This window comes from Chlorocebus sabaeus, chromosome 21 (genome assembly GCF_047675955.1).
Source record: "Chlorocebus sabaeus isolate Y175 chromosome 21, mChlSab1.0.hap1, whole genome shotgun sequence".
NCBI classification, from domain to species: Eukaryota; Metazoa; Chordata; class Mammalia; order Primates; family Cercopithecidae; genus Chlorocebus; species Chlorocebus sabaeus.
The window spans coordinates 66,350,417-66,376,716 of NC_132924.1; positions in this window are offsets into that span (position 1 = coordinate 66,350,417).

The following is a 26,300-nucleotide window of genomic DNA, read 5'->3' on the forward strand; positions in this document are numbered from 1 at the left end:
GTATATTGCTATAATGCAAGAGAGATATGATCTCTAAAATATTTACTATCCAGGACTTTACTGAAATATTTGCTGATTCTTGCTTTGGACTGTAAATATGACAATTTTCATTTCTTGGAAAATGGCGTGAAAATTAATACTGTAACATCTATAGAGTAAAACTTGCTGAGAGAACAGGTGGGAATTGTACAGTGACCTAGAATAAATACAATGGCAGTATCTTTTTTTGTTCTGAGGTTATTTTTAGTTTCACTGTGATCTAATTGAATTAAATTCTACCCTGGAAAACCTTTTTATCCTCTGAAAAAGTTATAACATCTGAAAATTTTGAATTTCAATATTTATGGTTATGACTTCAAAATAGTAATTTTTCTAAAATAGCAAGTTAAAAACACACACACACACATCCCTAGCACCTAACATTTAGAAAATTTTATATCTGGTATATATAAATAAAGGCATCAAGATGATGCTGGACTCATAAAATGAACTAGGGAGGAGTCTCTCTTTTTCTGTTGTTTGGAATAGTTTCAGAAGGAATGATACCAGCTCCTCTTTGTACCTCTGGTAGAATTCGGCTGTGAATCTGTCTGGTCCTGCACTTTTTATGGTTGGTAAACTATTCATTACTGCCTCAATTTCAGAACTTGTTATTGGTCAATTCAGGGATTTGACTTCTTCCTGGTTTAGTCTTGACAGGGTATATGTGTCCAGGAATTTATCCATTTCTTTTAGATTTTCTAGTTTATTTGCATAGACGTGTTTATAGTATTCTCTGATGGTAGTTTGTATTTCTGTGGGATCAGTGGTGATACCCTGTTTATCATTTTTTATTGTGTCTATTTGATTCTTGTCTCCTTTCTTTATTAGTCTGGCTAGAAATCTATCTATTTTGTTAATCTTTTCAAAAAAAGAGCTCCTGGATTCATTGATATTTTGGAAGTGTTTTTCATGTCTCTATCTCTTTCAGTACTGCTCTTAATTTCTTGTCTGCTAATTTTTGAATTTGTTTGCTCTTGCCTCTCTAGTTCTTGTATTTGTGATGTTAGGGTGTTGATTTTAGATCTTTCCTGCTTTGTCCTGTGGGCATGTAGTGCTATAAGTTTCCCTCTAAACACTGCTTTAGCTGGGTCCCAGAGATACTGGTACGTTGTGTCTTTGTTTTCACTGGTTTCAAATAACTTATTTCTGTCTTAATTTTGTTATTTACCCAGTATTCATTCAGGAGCAGGTTATTCAGTTTCCATGAGTTGTGCGGTTTTGAGTGAGTTTCTTAATGCTGAGTTCTAGTTTGATTGCACTGTGGTCTGAGAGACTGTTTGTTATGATTTCTATTCTTTTGCATTTGCTGAGGAGTGTTTTACTTCCAATTATGTGGTCAGTTTTAGAGTAAGTGCAATATGGTGCTGAGAAGAAAGTTTATTTTGTTGATTTGGGGTGGAGAGTTCTGTAGATGTCTATTAAGTCTGCTTGGTCCAGAGCTGAGTTCAAGTCCTGAATATCCTTGTTAATTTTCTGTCTCGCTGATCTGTCTAATATTGACGGTGGGGTGTTAAAGTCACCCACTATTATTGTGTGGGAGTCTAAGTCTCTTTCTAGGTGTCTGAGAACTTGCTTTATGAATGTGGGTACTCCTGTATTGGGTGCTCATATATTTAGGACAGTTAGCTCTTCTTGTTGTATTGATCCCTTTACCATTATGTAATGCCCTTCTTTGCCTTTTTTGATCTTTGTTGGTTTAAAGTCTGTTTTATCAGAGAGTAGGATTGCAACCTCTGTTTTCTGTGGCTTTCCATTTGCTTGGTAGATCTTCCTCCATCCCTTTATTTTGAGCCTATGTGTGTCTTTGCACATGAGATGGGTCTCCTAAATACAGCACACTGAGACGTCTTGACTCTTTATCCAATTTTCCAGTCTGTGTCTTTTAATTGGGGCATTTAGCCAATTTACATTTAAGGTTAATATTGTTATGTATGAATTTGATCCTGTCATTATGATGCTAGCTGGTTATTTTGCCCATTAGTTGATGCAGTTTCTTTATAGTGTTGATGGTCTCTACAATTTGTCATGTTTTTTGCAGTGGCTGGTACAGGGTTTTCCTTTCCATATTTAGTGCTTCCTTCAGGAGCTCTTGTAAGGCATGCCTAATGGTAACAAAATCTATCATCATTTGCTTGTCTGTAAAGGATTATATTTCTCCACTTATGAAGCTTAGTTTGGCTGGATATGAAATTCTGGGTTGAAAATTATTTTCTTTAAGAATGTTGAATATTGAACCCTAGTCTCTTCTGGCCTGCAGAGAGATCCGCTGTTAGTCTGATGGGCTTTCCTTTGTGGGTAACCTGACCTTTCTTTCTGGCTGCCCTTAACATTATTTCCTTCATTTCAACCTTGGTGAATCTGACGATTATATGTCTTAGGGTTGCACTCCTTGAGGAGCATCTTTGTGGTGGTCTCTGTATTTCCTGAATTTGAATGTTGGCCTGTCTTGCTAGGTTGGGGATGTTCTTCTGGATAATATCCTGAAGAGTGTTTTCCAACTTGGTTCCATTCTCCCTGTCACTTTCAGGTATGCCAATCAAACATAGGTTTGGTCTTTTAATATAGTTGCATATTTCTTGGAAGCTTTTTTTCATTTCTATTCATTCTTTTTTTTCTAATCTTGTCCTCAATCTTTAAGTTGATCTTCATTCTCTGATATCCTTTCTTCCACCTGATCGATTTGGCTATTGATACATGTGTATGCTTCACGAAGATCCTGGCAGAGATACAACAAGAAAAAAGAAAATTTCAGGTCAATATCCCTGATGAACACTGATGTGAAAATCCTCAATAAAATACTGGCAGACCGAATCCAGCAGCACATCAAAAAGCTTATCCACTATGATCAAGTGGGCTTCATCCCTGGGATGCAAGACTGGTTTAACATTCACAAATCAATAAATGTAATCCATCCAATAAACAGAACCAATGACAAAAAACACATGATTATCTCAATAGACGCGGAAAAGGCCTTTGACAAAATTCAAGAGCCCTTCATGCTAAAGTCTCTCAATAAACTAGGTATTGATGGAACCTATCTCAAAATAATAAAAGCTATTATGACAAACCCACAGCCAGTATCATACTGAATGGGCAAAAGCTGGAAGCATTCCCTTTGAAAACTGGCACAAGACAGGGATGCCCTCTCTCAACACTCCAACATAGTATTGGAAGTTCTGGCCAGGGCAATCAGGCAAGAGAAAGAAATAAAGGGTATTCAAATAGAAAGAGTGGAAGTCAAATGGTCTGTGTTTGCAGATGACATGATTGTATATTTAGAAACCCCATCGTCTCAGCCCAGAATCTTCTTAAACTGATAAGCAACTTCAGCAAAGTCTCAGGATACAAAATCAATGTGCAAAAATCACAAGCATTCCTATACACCAATAACAGACAAACAGAGAGTCAAATCATGAGTGAACTCCCATTCACAATTGCTACAAAGAGAATAAAATACCTAGGAATCCAACTTACAAGGGATGTGAAGGACCTCTTCAAGGAGAACTACAAACCACTCCTCAAGGAAATAAGAGAGGACACAAACAAATGGAAAAATATTCCATGCTCATGGATAGGAAGAGTCAATATCATGAAAATTGCCATACTGCCCAAAGTAATTTATAGATTCAGTGCTATCTCTATCAAGCTACCTTTGACTTTCTTCACAGAATTAGAAAAAGCTACTTTAAATTTCATTTGGAAGCAAAATCCTGTAGAGCCAAGACAATCCTATGCAAAAAGAACAAAGCTGGAAGCATCATGCTACCAGACTTCAAATTATACTACAAGGCTATAATATCCCAAACAGCATGGTACTGCTACCAAAACAGATATATAGACCAATGGAACAGAACAGAGGCCTCAGGAATAACGCCACACATCTACAATCATCTGATCTTTGACAAAACTGACAAAAACATGCAATGAGGAAAGGATTCCCTATTTAATAAATGCTGCTGGGAAAACTGGCTAGCCATATGCAGAAAATTGAAGCTGAACCCCTTCCTTATACCTTATACACAAATTAACTCAAGATGAATTAATGACTTAAATATAAGACCTAAAACCATAAAAACCCTAGAAGAAAACCTAGGCAATACCATTCTGGACATAGGCAGGGACAAAAACTTCATGACTAAAACACCAAAAGCAATGGCAACAAAAGCCAAAATTGACAAATGGGCTCTAATTAAACTAAAGAGCCTCTGCACAGTAAAAGAAACTATCAGTAGAGTGATAACGAAATCTACAGAATGGGAGAAGATTTTTGCGATCTATCCATCCGACAAAGGGCTAATATCCAGAATCTACATGGAACTTAAACAAATTTACAAGAAAAAAGAACCCTATCAAAAAGTAGGCAAAGGATGTGAACAGACACTTCTCAAAAGAAGACATTTATATGGCCAACAAACATATGAAAAAAAGCTCATCATCACTTGTCATTGCAGAAATGCAAATCAAAACCACAATGAGATACCATCTCACACCAGTTAGAATGGCAATCATTCAAAATTCAGGAAACAATAGATGCTGGAGAGGATATAGAGAAATAGCTGCACTTTTACACTGTTGGAGAGAGTGTAAATTAGTTCAACCATTCTGGAAGACAGTTTGGCAATTCCTCAAGGATCTAGAACCAGAAATACCATTTCACCCAGCAATCCCATTACTGGATGTATATCCAAAGGATTATAAATCATTCTACTATAAAGACACATGCACACGTATGTTTAGTGCAGCACTATTTACAATACCAAAGACTTGGAACCAACCCAAATGCTCATCAGTGATAGACGGGATAAAGAAAATATGGCACATATACTCCATGGAATACTATGCAGCCATAAAAAGTATGAGTTCATGTCCTTTGCAGGGACATGGATGAACCTAGGAACCATCATTGTCAGCAAACTAACACAGGAACAGAAAACCAAACACTGCATGTTCTCACTTATAAGTGGGAATTGAACAATGACAACACGTGGACACAGGGATGGGAGCATCACACACCAGCGTCTTTCTGGGGGTGGTGGGGCTAGGAGACGGATAGCATTAGGAGAAATACCTGATGCAGGTGATGCTTTGATGGTTTGGTGCCGCAAACCACCATGGCACGTGTATACCTATGTAACAAACCTGTACATTCTGCACATGCATCCCAAAACTTAAAGTATTTTTATATATATAAAGGCTTTTGACTCTAGCATCCAGTCTCTCATTATCACTAGTGGTAAATAAACCTTCAGCATAAGAGGTCATCAAGCTGGTCACTGAAAATAATCCTGCTCTATCAAAAGCCTGGACCAGAAAGTTTAAGCAGCCACATGTCACATCCTACTCACAGACACATTTTTTTCTTTCTTAGATTCTATGCTTTCTTTAAAAAATTTGAAAGTGTGACAACATATAAAAATTTGCACATCTGGCAGGGCGCAGTGGCTCACGCCTGTAATCCCAGCACTTTGGGAGGCCGAGGCAGATGGATCACAAGGTCAGGAGATCAAGACCATCCTGGCTAACACAGTGAAACCCTGTTTCTACTAAAAATACAAAAAAATTAGCTGGCCTGGTGGCGGGTGCCTGTAGTCCCAGGTACTGGGGGGGCGGGGCAGGGGAGGAGGGGGTGCTGAGGCAGGAGAATGGCGTGAACCGGGGAGGTGGAACTTGCAGTGAGCCGAGATCACGCCACTGCACTCCAGCCTGGGCGACAGAGCAAGACTCCATCTCAAAAAAAAAAAAAAAAAAAAAAAAAAAAAAAAAAAAAAAAAAAAATTGGAAGATTTTATTTAAAATTTAAAAGTTGGGCTTTTTATTAGTTTTGAAATATTATGGTAATGCTGAACACACATACCCCTGTGGATTCATGGGGAATAGGTGAGTAGCTGCTGGCCTTTTTGTAGGAGGCATGATCTCTCCGGTTAAACACAGCCCTGGACTGTGTGGCTTCCTTCATTTTCATTGCCTGCCTGGCCCAGGAAACTTCAGTTTGTAGGCCTTAAGCTGTGTCTTTCCAAGCAACTAACCTTATGAGGCAAAGGGGAATGGAGGCTTGTGTGAGTGGAAGAGAGCTTTCTCTGGCAGACACAATATAAGTAGTGCATGACGCTGTCCTACTTTGAAGTAAAAGCAGTGAATAAAAAAATAGTACCTGCACTCTGGGCATAATGAAAATTTCCTTTCCTATTGATACAATCAAGTGAAGATGAAAAGCAGTTTTAAAAATATGAAATCAAAGCCAAGATTTCAGAATATATAGAAAATAAAAGTGAAAACGCTCTGGATTAGGACCTATGCAACACAACTAAAGTGTGCCCAAAGGCTAATTTGTTGTCTTAAAAAAACTTATCAAATAAGAAAATAGTGAAAAATGAATGTATTAACATTAAATTAAATGAACCACATAATAAGAATATTAGTTTAAAATTTTTAAATGGGAATTAGAATTCAAAAGAGCAAAAGTTATTTGGAAATAATAACTTGAAAATAAAGAAATAGCATAATTAAAAATACTTGAGCAGTGATTGCTACATGTTTCACACACCTTATTAAATTAGTAGTGTCCATAATGTTTTTTTGTTTTTTTTTTTTTTGTTTGTTTGTTGTTTTGAGACAGAGTCTTGCTGTGTCGCCCAGGCTGGATTTGCAGTGGTGCGATCTCGGCTCGCTGCAACCTTCGCCTCCCAGGTCCAAACGATTCTCCTGTCTCAGCCTCCTGAGTAGCTGAGATTACAGGCACATGGCACCGTGTCGGCTAATTTTTGTATTTTTAGTAGAGATGGGGTTTTATCATGTTGATCAGGATGGTCTTGAACTCCTGACCTCATGACCCACTTGCCTTAATCTTCCAAAGTGCTTCCAAAGTGCTGGGATTACACACATGAGCCACTGTGCCCGGCCTGTCCATAATGTTTTAAACTGTAGACACCTAAATTTATATTATAGAATGTTGGTTTTATACTTTGATTTTTTTGTTGTGGTGGAAAGAATGACATGTAGATAGACTAAACTCTTATCCACAAAGTAATAAATATTTTGACTGTCACAAAATTTCTCCACATTTATCTCATAATTTAGAACTTTGACTTTTAAATCAAACACAATTTGTTTATTTACTAATTTTAAAATTTAGACTTAGCCTTTTAGCAGAAACACACATTTGTATCTATCATTAGAATTTAGAAGGCAAGAGTCTGATCTCTTTTTCAGTCATTCATGGAATTATTAAGAAGTGATCTGCAGTCAAAGATACTTTTACATATAACCAACTGTATTAATTTAACACCCTGAAATTTTATTTTTAAATACTTAAACTTTCATTCTGTCAATACAATGTCATTCATTCATGTTCCTTGTCCTTTTACTATTACTGCTGTCTCACAAATTTGACTGGGTATGAATGTTTTTTATTTAAAAAAACCCTTAAAAGGACTATCTAAATTTCCCAAAGAAAATAATTTCATTATAATATAATTAACATAATTATGTAATTATGGTACGTTTACCAAGACATATTTATAAAAAATTTTAAAAGTGTGAATAAAAGTTATTATTTTTCTTTCAATCGTTACCAAGATTTTTTTTTTTTAATTTTAAAACTGATTATCTGATTTTTTTTTTTAAAATTTATTTATTATTATTAAACTTCAAGTTGTAGGGTACATGTGCACAACGTGCAGGTTTGCTACATATGTATACTTGTGCCATGTTGGTGTGCTGCACCCATCAACTCGTCATTTACATCAGGTATAACTCCCAATGCAATCCCTCCCCCCTCCCCCCTCCCCATGATAGGCCCCGGTGTGTGATGTTCCCCTTCCCGAGTCCAAGTGATCTCATTGTTCAGTTCCCGCCTATGAGTGAGAACATGCGGTGTTTGGTTTTCTGTTCTTGTGATAGTTTGCTGAGAATGATGGTTTCCAGCTGCATCCATGTCCCTACAAAGGACACAAACTCATCCTTTTTTATGGCTGCATAGTATTCCATGGTGTATATGTGCCACATTTTCTTAATCCAATCTGTCACTGATGGACATTTGGGTTGATTCCAAGTCTTTGCTATTGTGAATAGTGCTGCAATAAACATATGTGTGCATGTGTCTTTATAGCAGCATAATTTATAATCCTTTGGGTATATACCCAGTAATGGGATGGCTGGGTCATATGGCACATCTAGTTCTAGATCCTTGAGGAATCGCCATACTAAAAGAGCCCGCATCTCCAAGACAATCCTAAGTCAAAAGAACAAAGCTGGAGGCATCACGCTACCTGACTTCAAACTATACTACAAGGCTACAGTAACCAAAACAGCATGGTACTGGTACCAAAACAGAGATATAGACCAATGGAACAGAACAGAGTCCTCAGAAATAATACCACACATCTACAGCCATCTGATCTTTGACAAACCTGAGAGAAACAAGAAATGGGGAAAGGATTCCCTATTTAATAAATGGTGCTGGGAAAATTGGCTAGCCATAAGTAGAAAGCTGAAACTGGATCCTTTCCTTACTCCTTATACAAAAATTAATTCAAGATGGATTAGAGACTTAAATGTTAGACCTAATACCATAAAAATCCTAGAGGAAAACCTAGGTAGTACCATTCAGGACATAGGCATGGGCAAAGGCTTCATGTCTAAAACACCAAAAGCAACGGCAGCAAAAGCCAAAATTGACAAATGGGATCTCATTAAAATAAAGAGCTTCTGCACAGCAAAAGAAACTACCATCAGAGTGAACAGGCCACCTACAGAATGGGAGAAAATTTTTGCAATCTACTCATCTGACAAAGGGCTAATATCCAGAACCTACAAAGAACTTAAACAAATTTACAAGAAAAAAACAAACAACCCCATCAAAAAGTGGGCAAAGGATATGAACAGACATTTCTCAAAAGAAGACATTCATACAGCCAACAGACACATGAAAAAATGCTCATCATCACTGGCCATCAGAGAAATGCAAATCAAAACCACAATGAGATACCATCTCACACCAGTTAGAATGGCGATCATTAAAAAGTCAGGAAACAACAGGTGCTGGAGAGGATGTGGAGAAATAGGAACACTTTTACACTGTTGGTGGGAGTGTAAACTAGTTCAACCATTATGGAAAACAGTATGGCGATTCCTCAAGATTTTTAAACATTTACTTTTTTATCTATAACAGAGTAAGAATGGTTGAGTACATAAATGTCTCAAGCACGATGTCAACTTATTGATATTCAGTATCTTATGTACGCACTGGAACAACTTTAGAATTTCCATTTTATAAATGCAAACACTGAGAGTAGTTAAACTCCTTTGTCGTTATCACTCAACTAGTAAGTGGCAGAACCAAGATTCGAACCTAGGCCCTCTGATTTGTCATCATTATGCTTCACTACTATTCTTTACCTCCTGTTACAAGTCTCTAAAACATTTTAAAATCTGTTTTCCCCAAATCTCCATCTTTTCCTTTAAACATAGTGTGTAAAAATTGTGTTTAATAATGACTTTTTAATTTTACATTCTTCAAGCACATAGTATCGTTTCATTTGTATTATATTATCACTTCAATAAGTTTAAATATTGTATTTTTCTTGAGTTGAAAGAGAAAGATTTTTTTTTTTCCCCTGGTGTCTTGATATCTCTGGAACATCTATCTTGTGTTACTATAGAAAAATGCCACTTGACAGCATCTGGCACCCCCTCTACGCCCCTTGTCTATTTATGACTTGGCAACACACATTCATAAAACAGTAAAAGCACTTTTTAACAAGTGCCAGTAATCTATTATTAGCCCTCTTTTTCTTCCCTGGAGTATTTCCTTTTTTTGATCCTGATTTTTATCTGAAGGAATTTTTACTATTTGTAATTTTAGTGTCGACTTTTACCTAAGTCCATTTTGAGCTCTTCGAATCTTGTTTTAGTATTTATTTTCTGGCAGGACTTCGTAGTCATTATTATTTTCCTTTACTTCAGCATTATCGTTTTCAAATTGTTAAAATATTCCAGCTGTTTTCCTTTCTTTTTCTCTTTTCTTTTTTATTTTATGCTGTTTTTCATATTTATATTGTCTCTCTTATTCTGTAATATTTTTCCCATTTCCCTTGTTATTGTAGTTGGGCTGTTTAGTTTTAGATGTCTTCTTAATGACACTTTCCATTTTTCTCTTTTTTTGCTCTCTGTCTATTGTCTCATTTTCTTTTGCATATTTGCTTTACTTTATTTTTTATTTGTTTTTCATGCCACACCTCAGTCAGCATTTTTCTCTTTACTTCTATAATAGGCATCATCTATCCTTTTGGATGAGTCAATAAAAGGAAGAAAATAGTATCCAGAAAGCTTCATCGTAACTTAATTATTTATATGATCTTATATTGCTCTATGTTTTAAATAATGCCTAATTATTTCAGATAATAAACAATTTCGAAGTGATACTCAAACATATGGTAATACAATACCTAGTCAAATTTAATCAAGCACATGTCTGTATTCCTTAGAATGAAAAGAAGAACTAGAAAAGTATTCCCCAAAGGATGTCTTTCACTTTCTTCTAATTATGAGGATAAATATCTAATTATTTATAAATATCTAATTGCTTATAAACAGATAAATATTCTAATTATGTGGAAAAATATCATTTATATTGAAATAATATTCTTAGTTTTTTGCTTTCTTCATTTTTTTTATTATACTTTAAGTTCTAGGGTACATGTGCAGGTTTGTTACATATGTATACATGTGCCATGTTGGTGTGCTGTACCCATTAACTCGTTATTTACATTAGGTATATCTCCTAATGCTATCCTTCCCCCTGCCCCCCACCTTATGACAGGCCCTGGGATGTGATGTTTCCCGCCCTGTGTCCAAGTGTTCTTAATTGTTCAATTCCCACCTATGAGTGAGAACATGTGATGTTTGGTTTTCTGTCCTTGTGATAGTTTTCTCAGAGTGATAGTTTCCAGTTGCATCCATGTTCCTGCAAAGGACATGAACTCGTCCTTTTTTATGGCTGCATAGTATTCCATGGTGTATATGTGCCACATTTTCTTTTCTTTTTTTTTTCCTACCATGTCTTCTGTCATTTTTATTTGGGATTGTCTGTCTTTCCATTATGAGTTAGAAGTATTTTCGGCATTCCAGATTGAAACCCTTTGTCAGGCATAAGAATTGAAATAGCTTCTCATAATCTGTGAATTGCCTGTGTACTCCCTTAAAGATGCTTTTTTGATGAAAAGAAAAAACAAGTTCACAATTTTATTTTTATTTTTATTTTTATTTATTTATTTTTTATTTTTTGAGACGGAGTCTCGCTCTGTTACCCAGGCTGGAGTACGGTGGTGCGATTTCGGCTCACTGCAAGCTTCACCTCCTGGGTTCATGCCATTCTCCTGCCTCAGCTCCCCAAGTAGCTGGGACTACAGGTGCCTGCCACCGCACCTGCCTAATTTTTTTTTTTTTTTTTTAGAGACAGGGTTTTACCGTATCAGCCAGGATGGTCTCGATCTCCTGACCTTGTGATCCACCTGCCTCGGCCTCCCAAAGTGCTGGGATTACAGGCGTGAGCCACTGCGCCCGGCCTTTTTTTTTTTTATTATTATACTTTAAGTTCTAGGGTACATGTGCATAATGTGCAGGTTTGTTACATATGTATACATGTGCCATGTTGGTGTGCTGCACCCATTAACTTGTCATTTACATTAGGTATATCTCCTAATGCTATCCCTCTCCATTCCCCCCTCCCCACAATAGGCCCCAGTGTGTGATGTTCCCCTTCCTGTGACCAAGTGATCTCATTGTTCAATTCCCATCTATGAGTGAGAACATGCGGTGTTTGGTTTTCTGTTCTTGCGATAGTTTCCTGAGAATGATGGTTTCCAGCTGCATCCATGTCCCTACAAAGGACACAAACTCATCCTTTTTTATGGCTGCATAATATTCCATGGTGTATATGTGCCACATTTTCTTAATCCAGTCTGTCACTGATGGACATTTGGGTTGATTCCAAGTCTTTACTATTGTGAATAGTGCTGCAATAAACATACGTGTGCAAGTGTCTTAATAGCAGCATGATTTATAATCCTTCGGGTATATACCCAGTAATGGGTTGGCTGGGTCAAATGTTATTTCTAGTTCTAGATCCTTGAGGAATCGCCACACATTGTGGAACTGTTTTCCACAATGTTGAACTAGTTTGCAGTCCCACCAACAGTGTTAAATTGTTCCTATTTCTCCACATCCTCTCCAGCACCTGTTGTTTCCTGACTTTTTAATGATTGCCATTCTAACTGGTGTGAGATGGTATCTCATTGTGGTTTTGATTTGCATTTCTTTGATGGCGAGTGATGATGAGCATTTTTTATGTGTCTGTTGGCTGTATGAATGTGTTCTTTTGAGAAGTGTCTGTTCATATCCTTTGCCCACTTTTTGATGGGGTTGTTTGCTTTTTTCTTGTAAATTTGTTTGAGTTCCTTGTAGGTTCTGGATATTAGCCCTTTGTCAGATGAGTAGATTGCAAAAATTTTCTCCCATTCTGTAGGTGGCCTGTTCACTCTGATGGTAGTTTCTTTTGCTGTGCAGAAGCTCTTTAGTTTAATGAGATCCCATTTGTCAATTTTGGCTTTTGTTGTCATTGCTTTTGGTTTTTTATACACAAAGTCCTTACCCATGTCTATGTCCTGAATGGTATTACCTAGGTTTTCTTCAAGGGTTTTTATGGTTTTAGGTCTAACACTTAAGTCTCTAATCCATCTTGAATTAATTTTTGTATAAGGAGTAAGGAAAGGATCCAGGTTCAGCTTTCTACTTATGGCTAGCCAATTTTCCCAGCACCATTTATTAAATAGGGAATCTTTTCCCCATTTCTTGTTTCTCTCAGGTTTGTCAAAGATCAGATGGCTGTAGATGTGTGGTGTTATTTCTGAGGGCCCTGTTCTGTTCCATTGGTCTATATCTCTGTTTTGGTACCAGTACCATGCTGTTTTGGTTACTGTAGCCTTGTGGTATAGTTTGAAGTCAGGTAGGGTGATGACTCCAACTTTGTTCTTTTGGCTTAGGATTGTCTTGGCAATGCGGGATCTTTTTGGTTCCATATGAACTTTAAAGCAGTTTTTTTCCAATTCTGTGAAGAAAGTCACTGGTAGCTTGATGGGGATGGCATTGAATCTATAAATTACCTTGGGTAGTATGGCCATTTTCACCATATTAATTCTTCCTATCCATGAGCATGGTATGTTCTTCCATTTGTTTGTGTCCTCTTTTATTTCATTGAGCAGTGGTTTGTAGTTCTCCTTGAAGAGGTCCTTCACATCCCTTGTAAGTTGGATTCCTAGGTATTTTATTCTCTTTTAGGCAATTGTGAATGGGAGTTTGGCTCATGATTTGGCTCTCTGTTTGTCTGTTACTGGTGTATAAGAATGCTTGTGATTTTTGCACATTGATTGTGTATCCTGAGACTTTTCTGAAGTTGCTTATCAGCTGAAGGAGATTTTGGGCTGAGATGATGGGGTTTCTAAATATACAATCATGTCATCTGCAAACAGGGACAATTTGACTTCTTCTTTTCCTAACTGAATACCCTTTATTTCTTTCTCTTGCCTGATTGCCCTAGCTAGAACTTCCAACACTATGTTGAATAGGTGTGGTGAGAGAGGGCATCCCTGTCTTGTACCAGTTATCAAGGGGAATGTTCCAGTTTTTGCCCAGTCAGTATGATATTGGCTGTGGGTTTGTCATAAATAGCTCTTATGATTTTGAGATACATTCCATCAATACCGAATTTATTGAGAGTTTTTAGCATGAAGGGCTGTTGAATTTTGTCAAAGGCCTTTTCTGCGTCTATTGAGATAATCATGTGGTTTTTGTCTTTGGTTCTGTTTATATGCTGGATTACGTTTATTGATTTGTGTATGTTGAACCAGTCTTGCATCCCAGGGATGAAGCTGACTCCATCATGGTGGATAAGCTTTTTGATGTGCTGCTGGATTCAGTTTGCCCGTATTTTATTGAGGATTTTTGCATCGATGTTCATCAGGGATATTGGTCTAAAATTCTCTTTTTTTGTTGTGTCTCTGCCAGGCTTTGGTATCAGGATGATGTTGGCCTCCTAAAATGAGTTAGGGAGGATTCCCTCTTTTTCTATTGATTGGAATAGTTTCAGAAGGAATGGTACCAACTCCTCCTTGTCCCTCTGGTAGAATTCGGCTGTGAATCTGTCTCATCCTGGACTTTTTTTGGTTGGTAGGCTATTAATTATTGCCTCATTTTCAGAGCCTGCTAATGGTCTATTCAGGGATTCAACTTCTTCCTGGTTTAGTCTTTGCAGAATGTAAGTATCCCATTATTATTGTATGGGAGTCTAAGTCTCTTTGTAAGTCTCTAAGGACTTGCTTTATGAATGAAGGTGCTGCTGTATTGGTTGTATATATATTTAGGAGAGTTACCTCTTCCTGGTGGATCTATCCTTTTACCATTATGTAATGGCCTTCTTTGTCTCTTTTGATCTTTGTTGGTTTAAAGCCTGTTTTATCAGAGACTAGGATTGCAAGCGCTGCTTTTTTTTTTTTGTTTTCCATTTGCTTGGTAGATCTCCCTCCATCCCTTTATTTTGAGCCTATGTGTGTCTCTGCTTGTGAGATGGGTCTCCTGAATACAGCAAACTGATAAGTCTTGACTCTTCATCCAATTTGCCAGTCTGTGTCTTTTAATTAGACCACTTAGTCCATTTACATTTAAGGTTAATACTGTTATGTGTGAACTTGATCCTGTCATTATGATATTAGCTGGTTATTTTGCTTGTTAGTTGATGCAGTTTCTTCCTAGCATTGATGGACTTTACATTTTGGCATGTTTTTGCAATGGCTGGTACGGGTTGTTCCTTTCCATGTTTAGTGCTTCCTTCAGGATCTCTTGTAGGATGGCCCTGGTGGTGACAAAATCTCTTGACATTTGCTTGTCTGTAAAGGATTTTATTAATCTTTCACTTATGAAACTTAGTTTGGCTGGATATGAAATTCTGGGTTGAAAATTCTTTTCTTTAAAAATGTTGAATATTGGCCTCCACTCTCTTCTGGCTTGTAGAGTTTCTGCCGAGAGATCTGCTGTTAGTCTGTTCGGTTTCCCTTTGTGGGTAATCCAGCCTTTCTCTCTGGCTGCCCTTAACATTTTTTCCTTCATTTCAACTTTGGTGAATCTGACAATTATGTGTCTTGGAGTTGCTCTTCTTGAGGAGTATCTTTGTGGCATTCTGTGTATTTCCTGAATTTGAATGTTGGCCTGCCTTACTAGGTTGGGGAGGTTCTCCTGGATGAAATCCTACAGAGTGTTTTCCAACTTGGTTCCATTTTCCCCATCACTTTCAGGCACACTAATCAGACATAGATTTGGTCTTTTCACATAATCCCATATTTCTTGGAGGCTTTGTTCATTTCTTTTTACTGTTTTTTCTCTACACTTCTCTTTTCACTTCATTTCATTCATTTTATCTTAAGTCACTAATACTCTTTCTTCCAGTTGATCAAGTCGGTTACTGAAGCTTGTGCATTTGTCACGTAGTTCTCATTCATAGTTTTCATCTCTATCAGTTCTTTTAAGGTCTTCTCTGCATTGATTATTCTAGTTATCCATTCATCCATTCTTTTTTCAAGGTTTTTAGTTTCTTTGTGCTGGTTACCTTGTTTCTCCTTTAGCTCTGAGAAGTTTGATCGCCTGAAGCCTTCTTCTCTCAACTCATCAAAGTCATTCTCCATCCAGCTTTGTTCCATTGCTGGCGATGAGCTGCGTTCCTTTGGAGGGGGAGATGCACTCTGATTTTTTGAATTTCCAACTTTTCTTCACTGCTTTTTCCCCATCTTTGTGGTTTTATGTGTCTTTGGTCTTTGATGATGGTGATGTACTGATGGGGTTTTGGTGTGGGTGTCCTTTGTGTTTGTTAGTTTTCCTTCTAACAGTCAGGACCCTCAGCTGCAGGTCTGTTGGAGTTTGCTTGAGGTCCACTCCAGACTCTGGTTCCCTGGTTATCAGCAGCAGAGGCTGCAGAAGATAGAATATTGCTGAACAGCAAATGTTGCTGTCTGATTCCTGCTCTGGAAGCTTCATCTCAGGGGCGTGCCCAGCCATGTGAGGTGTGAGGTGTCAGTCTGTACCTAGTGGGAGATGTCTCCCAGTTAGGCTACTCAGGGGTCAGGGACTCACTTGAGCAGGCAGTGTGTCCGTTCTCAGATCTCAACCTCCATGCTGGGAGAACCACTGCTCTCTTCAAAGCTGTCAGGCAGGGACTTTTACATCTGCAGAGGTTTCTGCTGCTTTTTGTTTAGCTATGTCCTGTCCCCAGAGGTGGAGTCTACAGAGGCAGGCAGGCCTCCTTGTGCTGCAGTGGGCTCCACCTATGTGCCACATTTTCTTAATCCAGTCTGTCATTGATGGACATTAGGGTTGGTTCCAAGTCTTTGCTGTTGTGAATACTGCCACAGTAAACATACATGTGCATGTGTCTTTATAGTAGCATGATTTATAATCCTTTAGGTATATACCCAGTAATGGCATCACTGGGTCAAATGGTATTTCTAGTTCTGGATCCTAGAGGAATCGCCACACTGTCTTCCAGAATGGTTGAACTAGTTTACACTACCACCAACAGTGTAAAAGCATTCCTATTTCTCCACGTCCTGTCCAGCATCTGTTGTTTCCTTTTTAATGATCACCATTCTAACTGGTGTGAGATGGTATCTCATTGTGGTTTTGCTTTGCATTTCTCTAACGACCAGTGATGATGAGCATTTTTTTTAATGTGTCTGTTGGCTGCATAGATGTCTTCTTTTGAGAAGTGTCTGTTCACATCCTTTGCTCACTTTTTGATGGGGTTGTTTGTTTCTTTCTTGGAAATCTGTTTAAGTTCTTTGTAGTTTCTGGATATTAGCCCTTTGTCAGATGGGTAGATTGCAAAAATTTTATCCCATTCTGTAGGTTGCCTGTTCACTCTGATGGTAGTTTCTTTTGCTGTGCAGAAGTTCTTTAGTTTAATTAGATCCCAGTTGTCAATTTTGGCTTTTGGTGCCATTGGTTTTGGTGTTTTAGTCATGAAATCCTTGTCCATGCCTATGTCCTGAATGGTATTGCCTAGGTTTTCTTCTATGGTTTTTATGGTGTTAGATCTAACATTTAAGTCCTTAATCGATTGCTTTCTTCATTTTCTAGTGTTATTCCTAAGATCATAATATATTCTAAGGAAGGTCTTGGCTGCTGCAGACAAAAAATCTGTCACAGCAAAGTTCATTGGGATTTTAAAATTTTCAGTTTTATTCAGAAATAAATTATCTATAAGCTGAGGCTGGGAAATATTTTTTTGTTGGCATTTTAATTCAGAAAGCATGTGGAAAGGGACTGGCTCTGCTTCACCTATGTGAAGCTTTTTCAAGCTAGTATAAATGCTGTGGAGGAGTGAAGCAGAGGTTCTAATATTTTGTTGTTGTTGCCAGCAGCAGTCTTTGCTGCATGAAGCCCAGGTACCCTCAAACTTCTGTTTCTTCTACCCACACCGTATGCTGGAAATAGAGTTGATTCTCTGAATAATAAATTAAAACACAATAGAAACCTGGAGTAGAAATATCATCTTATTTGGATGATAAAAATGGATGGGGCAGTTTGTACTCGGCTTATAAAGCTTGGGAGGAAAAGAAATGATAATAATTATTAATTATTAGTATCGGTGGACAACAACAATGCTAAAAATGATAAAAACATCTATTAAATTCCTGGTTTTTTTTAAATTAAAGATTAAAGAAAAACACTAACAATAACAACTACTGATGAAAGCTAATATGTGTTTAACACGTATTAGGTTTTGTGCTAAGTTCTTTATATGCATTTTCTTTCTTAATCTTTATGAAATCTTATGGATCTTTTATTTAAAAAATTGGCTACAGCTGAGTAACTTGTCTAAGGCCATATAGCTGGTAAATATTTGAGATAAGTTTTATATCCATGTCTGTCTGACTCTAGAGACTAATTTCTCAATTCCTCAATATTAGTTCAGTACCTACTATTGAGCATTATATATCAAGCATTATAAGATGCATTTGTGTTCTTTCCCTTTCTGAAACTCTGTGGTTCTAGCAATCCCATTTTGTCACATATTTTAATTACTGAATAAAGCAAAATGTATGAATTAGATAAGAGAGAAAGAAAAAAATATTGTAAGTCATCATTACATTATCCAAATTCCACCCCATCAGGCTCCCCTCCTCATTCCCTGAATAACACATAAAGGGAAATCAAACAGGGACCTACTGCTTCTGTTCATTTGAAATTTAATGCATAATACTATTCATTAGATTAAAAAGCTTGTATTATGAGAGCTTAAATACTATCAATTCTATTAGTTTATTACATTTAAAGTCACCATAATGTATCGTCTAAGAAAGTAATTGCTTTACTATATTGCTAGTGGGAAATAACAAGTTAGAGAATTATATGGAAGCAATGTAATGGTCCCAAAGAGCGTGGAGAAAACAAACAAATCAGGAAAGGATAATCAATTTTCTGTACTGTGAAAGTTTAATGCTGTTCTAGTAATAAATAAGAATTCTTTTCTATCACTTGGCATGCTGTAAGTACTATGACTCATTTGATAAGTTTTTGTTGTTCATTCTAAAATGACTTTGACATTAGAACTTGTGTAAAATAATAATAGTTTTAAGTTCATTTTCATAAATGTAATTAAACTTCATCACTTCTTATTGATGCAACAAGCCAAGCAGAAAATAGAAAGAAAAATAGAAAAGGCCACAAACACAAAATTTAATTGAATATAATGTAAAATTAGCATCTTCTGTACCAAGAAATATATGTTAAATTAATGAAATTAATTATGTTCAAACAACAAAGTGAAAAGGTTTTAGGGAATAACTTTTCTGTTTCTTACTAGTTGCATAGCTACAAGAAAGTTATTTCTATAGTCACACTTATGCTGTTATTATCTTGTAATCACATTAAGTAGATTTCCTAAGACATAAGAAAGATGCATTCTTTAAAAACTTTGATACAGGAGAAATTCCATCCCTTGAATACATTAATGTATTTCATAGGGTTATAACTCTGGTTTACTCCATAGAGTATTGTAAAAAGAAAGGTAGTGCATTTTTGTGTGTGTTGAAATATACATTTGTGTTAGTCCACTTTCATACTACTATGAAGAAATACTTGAGACTGGGTAATTTATAAAGAAAAAGAGGTTTAATGGACTCACAGTTCCACATGACTGTGGAGTCCTCACAATCATGGTGGGGGCAAAGGAGGAGCAAAGGCATGTCTTATATGGTGGCAGGCAAGAGAGCATGTGCAGGGGAACTGCCCTTTATAAAACCGTCAGATCTTGTGAGACTTATTCACTATCATGAAAACACCATGAGACAGACCCACCCCTATGATTCAATTACCTCCCACTGAGTCCCTCCCGTGGCAGGTGGAAATTATGGGGTCTATAATTCAAGATGAGATTTTAGTGGGAACACAGCCAAACCATATCAACATCATATCTGCAATCCCATCTACTGTTGCATTTATAGATGGAGTGGAGGAAGAACAAGAAGAAAATATATCTGAAAGGTTGGTGGCTTTCATAAGGTGAATAATTTGTTTCTAAGTGATGCAACTGTTACTGTCAATTAGAAATTCACATTCTGATGAATTTTGTTGCATAGGCTTTAGTGTAGGGACAAATGTTAATGCATGTGGTTTGTTACTATTAAACCTTTATTTTAGATTTGTTAATTTCCAATAAAAACTTGACATGGAGAAATCGAGTTTAAATTTCTCCAATTGTCAATTCATGCAAACTTCAAACTTTTATGTAAATATATATATATAGCAATACAATACACTTACTGTGACGAACCCATCCTAAAGCTAACCTTTTAATCTAGACTTTTCAAAATAAACAGAAAAATATTACAAAGTTCCTGTTTGATAACACCTCAAAAACACACACACACACACACACACACACCCCCCCCCATAGATTTTTATTATTTTGCAGTAACTAAGAGTTACCTGAAACTGCCTTTATTTAAAAAATCGTATGTAGGATTTATTGAATAAATAAAATAGAAAGACATCAAAGGCACATGAGCCATTGCTTCACATAGAGAAATACTCAATTCATATTCTATCAACTGCTAACAATAGTGATGATGCTGAGTTAAGCTTTATGTTTGTGAATGATAACTTGAAATGTCTATGACATATTTTTACAAATGTTTATGATTTAATTAAAGATACTAATTCTTCTTCCAAGGAGCTAATATTGTGTATGTTTATATAAATTATTTAACTCTAGTTATCTTCTCTATAAAGAGCTTACAATAGGCTTTAAATAGGGCAGCTTACCCTTTCTAAAGTATGTACTTCTGGGAAGCCTGGAGACAAAATCCAAGGAAATAAAAGTCTTACTAAACTTCAAAGAAAGAATGGAATATCTTTAATTTTTAAAACATAGACTTTAAAAAAGCGGTTTTAGAATCATAGCAAAATGGAATGGAAAATAAATATATTAGCCGTATACACTCAGTCCCTCCACATGTATAGCCTCTTCCATTATCAACATCCCCTCAAAGTGGGACATTTATTACAATTGATGAAACTACACTTACACTTCATTGTCTTCCAAAGCCTGTAGTTGGGTTTGTTCTTGTTATTGTACATTCTAAGAATGTGGATAAATGTGTAATAATGTGTATTAATGATTATAATATCACACAGAGTAGGTTTACCACTCTAAAAATCTTCTGTGCTAAATGTCTTCATCCTCTCTCCATCTTAACCCCTGGAGATCCTAATGTTTTACTTATCTGAAGTCCAGAATGGAAGATAGACAGAGTTATATGGTATGTAGCTTTTCCAGATTGTTTTTTTTTTTCACTTAATAATATGCATTTAAATTTCCTTCATGTTTTTAATGGCTTAATAGCTCATTTATTTCTAGTGCTGAACAATATCCCATTATCTGGATGAACCAACTGTTTGTTTATCCATTGACTTACTGAAGAACATTTCTGTTGCTTTCAAGTTTTGGTAATTATGAATAAAGCAGCTATAAACATCTGTGTGCATGTTTGTTGTAGATCTAATTTTTAACTCCATTGGATAAATACCAAGCAGTGCCATTGTGGGATCATATGGTAAGAATATGTTTAGTTTTATAAGAAACTGCCATTTTGCATTCTCACCATCAGTGAATAAGAGTCCCTCTCGTTCCACGTTCTTGCTAGCATTTGCTGTTGTCAATGTTGTGGATTTGGATCCTCTAATAGGTGTGCAGTGATATCTCATTGTTGTTTTTATTTGTATTTCCTTGGTGACATATGATGCAGAGCATTGTTTCACATGCTTACTTGCCATCTATAGACCTTCTTTGGTAAGGTGTTAAGGTCTTTGGCCTGTTTTTAAATTGATTGTTGGTATTCTTATTACTGAATTTTAAGAGTTCTTTGTATATTTTTGCTAACAATCTTTTAATAGATATGTCTTTTGCAAATATTTTCTCCTTCTCTGGGCTTGGATTTTCCTTCTCTTGACAGTGTCCTTCACAGAGAATAAATTGAATATCCTACATTTAATTATTAAATCCTCCAAAAACATAGCTTCTCTAACATTTTATTGACTACAACCTAAATTTACTTCTTATTTCTTCTTGTTAGTTCATAATTTTTGGAAAAAGTATGATCTTTTGTTTTAGTTCTTTGGGGAATGGAAAGGGAGGAGAGACAAGGGGTAATATATATATACACACACAAACACACAATAATAGTTATATATATAACCATATATGTATATATAAATACAGATAACATGTATATAACTATATATAATGATATGTATATATAACTATGTATAATTATATATGTATATATAATTATATATGTTATACACACATATATTTATGAGACTGGAAAAAGAGAAGAAAATACATCATAATATTAATAATAATTTTGTATTCAATTATGAATGATTTAAAATTTTTTGCTTTTATGTATTTTTATAAATTTTCTGCAGCAATTGTAATATTTTTATAGAAAAATTACTACAAAAGGAAAACTTGTCCGAGAAAATTTAAAGACATAGTTAATCTGAAGATTTAGGGGAATATATATATATATTTTTTTTTTTTTAATTTTTTTTTTGTTGTTGTTCTGAGACAGAGTCTCGCCCTGTTGCCCAGACGAGTTCAGTGGCACCACCTCAGTTCACTACAAGCTCCGCCTCCCGGGTTCACGCCATTCTCCTGTCTCAACCTCTCGAGTAGCGAGTAGCTGGGACTACAGGCTCACGCCACCATGCTCGGCTAATTTTTTTGCATTTTTAATAGAGACAGGGTAGGGGGAATATATTTTTATAGATCAGTACTATTGAAAGAAATATGTGAGCCTTATATGTAACTTTAAGCTCTCTAGTAGCCATATTAAACTGGTAACAAGAAACATGTGAAATTGATTTTTAAGAATATAATTTAATGCAAACTTACTTGCTTAATTTTGCTTTTTCTTTTGCCTGTGTTTTGGTGTCATATCCAAAGTCATTGACCAGATCAATGCTGAGAATCTTTTTTGATGCTACAGTTTTGTGAATTGTTTTGTTTTTTGAAAATTGTGAATACTTTGAGAGAAAACCACCCTAAACTATTGATTAAGCAATATGTCATATATTGTATGATTAATTTAAATTTTAAAAAGTACTCATTTTCAGATTTTGAATTAACTGATTATCTAACATAATTGCTTGGTGACTCAATTTAAAATATTCTTATCTTTATTTTACTCTTCCTATTTTTCTTAGAAAATTTTTAAATAAAAGAATAATTTATTTGACCACATCTTCATCTACAAATAGTTTCTTTATTTTGCAACAATCTAAACCATATTATATATTGCTAAAGTTATAAGCTCATATTTTGTTTAAAATTATTTTAAATTCTTTGATATTTAATTATTTCATTCTTTGACTCCTGAGATAAATTTGTAAAAATATGTTTAGAATAAATTAGGTAGGCAAATTTACTTTTTCAATTTTCATCAGATTCACTATGTATTTGCTAAAATGTCTCTTCATATTTAATTTCTTTTTTTATATATATACTTTGAGTTCTGGGGTACATGTGCACAAGGTGCAGGTTTGTTATATAGGTATACATGTGTCATGTTGATTTGCTGCACTCATCAACTCGTCATTTACATTAGGTATTTCTCCTAGTGCTATCCCTCCCCCGGGTCCCCCACCCACTGACAGGCCCCGGTTTGTGATGCTCCTCTCCCTGTGTCCATGTGTTCTCATTGTTCGACTCTCACTTATGAGTGAGAACATGCAGTGTTTGGTTTTCTCTTCTTGTGTTACATTGCTGAGAATGATGGTTTTTAGTATCATCCATGTCCCTACAAAGGACATGAACTCATCCTTTTTTATGGCTGCATAGTATCCCATGGTGTATATGTGCCACATTTTCTTTATCCACTCTATCATTGATGGACATTTGGGTTGGTTCCAAGACTTTGCTATTTGTGAACAGTGCTGCAATAAACATATGTGTGCGTGTGTCTTTATAGTAGAATGATTTATACTCCTTTGGGTATATACCCAGTAATGGGATTGCTGGGTCAAGCGGTATTTCTAGTTCTAGATCCTTGAGGAGTCGCTACACTGTCTTCCGAAATGGTTGAACTTATTTACACTCCCACCAACAGTGTAAAAGTGTTCCTATTTCTCCACATCCTCTCCAGCATCTGTTGTTTTCTGACTTTTTAATGATCGCTATTCTAACTGGAGTGAGATGGTATCTCATTGTGGTTTTAATTTGCATTTCTCTAAAGACCAGTGATGATGAGCATTTTTTCATAAGTTTGCAGCTGCATAAATGTCTTCTTTTCGGAAGTATCTGTTCATATCCTTTGCGCACTTTTTGATGGGATTGTTTTGTTTCTTTCTTGTAATTCTGTTTAAGCTCTTTGTAGATTCTGGATATTAGCCTTTTGTCAAATGGATAGATTGCAAAAATTTTCTCCCTTTCTGTAGGTTGCTTGTTCATTCTGGTGACAGTTTCTTTTGCTGTGCAGAAGCTCTTTAGTTTAATTCAATCCCATTTGTCTATTTTGGCTTTTGTTGCCGTTGGTTTTGGTGTTTTAGTCATGAAGTCCTTGTGCATGCTTATGTTGTGAATAGTATTGCCTGGATTTTCTTCTAGGGATTTTATGATTTTAGGTCTAACATTTAAGTCTTTAATCCATTGTGAGTTAATTTTTGTATAAGGTGTAAGGAAGGGATCCAGTTTTGGCTTTCTGCATATGGCTAGCCAGTTTTCCCAGCACCATTTAATAAATAGTGAATCCTCTCCCTATTGTTTATTTTTGTCCAGTTTGTCAAAGATCAGATGATTGTAGATGTGTGGTGTTATTTCTGAGGCTCTGTTCTGTTCCATTGGTCTATATCTCTGTTTTGGTACCAGTACCATGCTGTTTTGATTACTGCAGCCTTGTAGTAAAGTTTGAAGTCAAGTAGTGTGATGCCTCCAACTTTGTTCTTCTTGCCCAAGATTGTCTTGGCTATGTGGACTCTTTTTTGGTTCCATATGAAGTTTAAAGTAGTTTTTTCCAATTCTGTGAAGAAAGTCAGTGGTAGTTTGATGGGGATAGCATTGAACCTATAAATTACTTTGGACAGTATGACCATTTTCACGATATTGATTCTTCCTATCCATGAGCATGGAATGTTCTTCCATTTGTTTGTGTCCTCTTTTATTTTGTTGAGCAGTGGTTTGTAGTTCTTCTTGAAGAGGTGCTTCACATCCCTTGTAAGTTGTATTCCTAGATTATTTTATTCTCTTTGTAGCAATTGTGAATGGGAGTTTGGCTCATGATTTGGCTCTCTGTTTGTCTGTTGTTGGTGTATAGGAATGCTTGTAATTTTTGCACATTGATTTTACATCCTGAGACTTTCCTGAAGCTGCTTATCAGCGTAAGAAAATTCTGGGCTGAGACGATGGGGTTTTCTAAATATACAATGATGTCATCTGCAAACAGAGACAATATGACTTCCTCTATTCCAATTTTATAAGCTTTCTTTCTTTCTCCTGCCTGATTGCCCTGGCCGGAACTTCCAACACTATGTTGAATAGGAGTGTTGAGAGAGGGCATCCCTGTCTTTTGCCAGTTTTCAAAAGGAATGCTTCTAGCTTTTGCCCATTCAGTATGATATTGGCTGTGTATTTGTCATAAGTAGCTCTTATTATTTTGAGATACGTTCCATCAACCTAGTTTATTGAGAGTGTTTAGCATGAAGGGCTGTTGAATTTTGTTGAAGGCCTTTTCTGCATCTATTGAGATAATCATGTGTTTTTTGTCTTTGGTTCTGTTTATATGCTGGGTTACATTTTTTGATTTGTGAATGTTGAACCAGACTTGAATCCTAGGGATGAAGCTGACTTCATCATGGTGGATAAGCTTTTTGATGTGCTGCTGGATTTGATTTGCCAGTATTTTATTGTGGATTTTCACATCGATGTTCATGAAGGATATTGGTCTAAAATTTTCTTTATTTGTTGTGTCTGTCAGGTTTTGTTATCAAGATGATGCTGGCCTCATAAAATGATTTAGGGAGGAGTCACTCTTTTTCTATTCATTGAAATAGTTTCAGAAAGAATGGTGCCAGCTTCTCTTTCTATTTCTGGTAGAATTTGATTGTGAAACTGTCTGGTCCTGGACTTTTTTGGTTGGTAGGCTATTATTGCCTCAATTTCAGAACTTGTTATTGGTCTATTCAGATATTCGACTTCTTCCTGATTAGGTCTTGGGAGTGTGTATATAGCCAGGAATTTATCCATTTCTTCTAGATTTTCTAGCCTATTTGTGTAGAGGTGTTTATAGTATTCTCTAATGGTAGTTTGTACTTCTGTGGGATCGGTGGTGATATCCCCTTTATCATTTTTCATTGCGTCTATTTGATTCTTCTTTCTTCATTTGTCTTACTAGCAGTCTATTTTGTTGATCTTTTCAAAAAATGGCTCCTGGATTTATTGATTTTTTGAAAGGTTTTTGTGTCTCTGTCTCCTTCAGTTCTGCTCTGATCTTGCTTATTTCTTGTCTCCTGCTAGCTTTTGAATTTGTTTGCTTTTGATTATCTAGTTATTATAATTTTAATGTTAGTGTGTCGATACTAGATCTTTCCTGCTTTCTCTTGTGGGCATTTCATGCTATAAATTTACACATTGCTTCAAATGTGTCCCAGAGATTCTG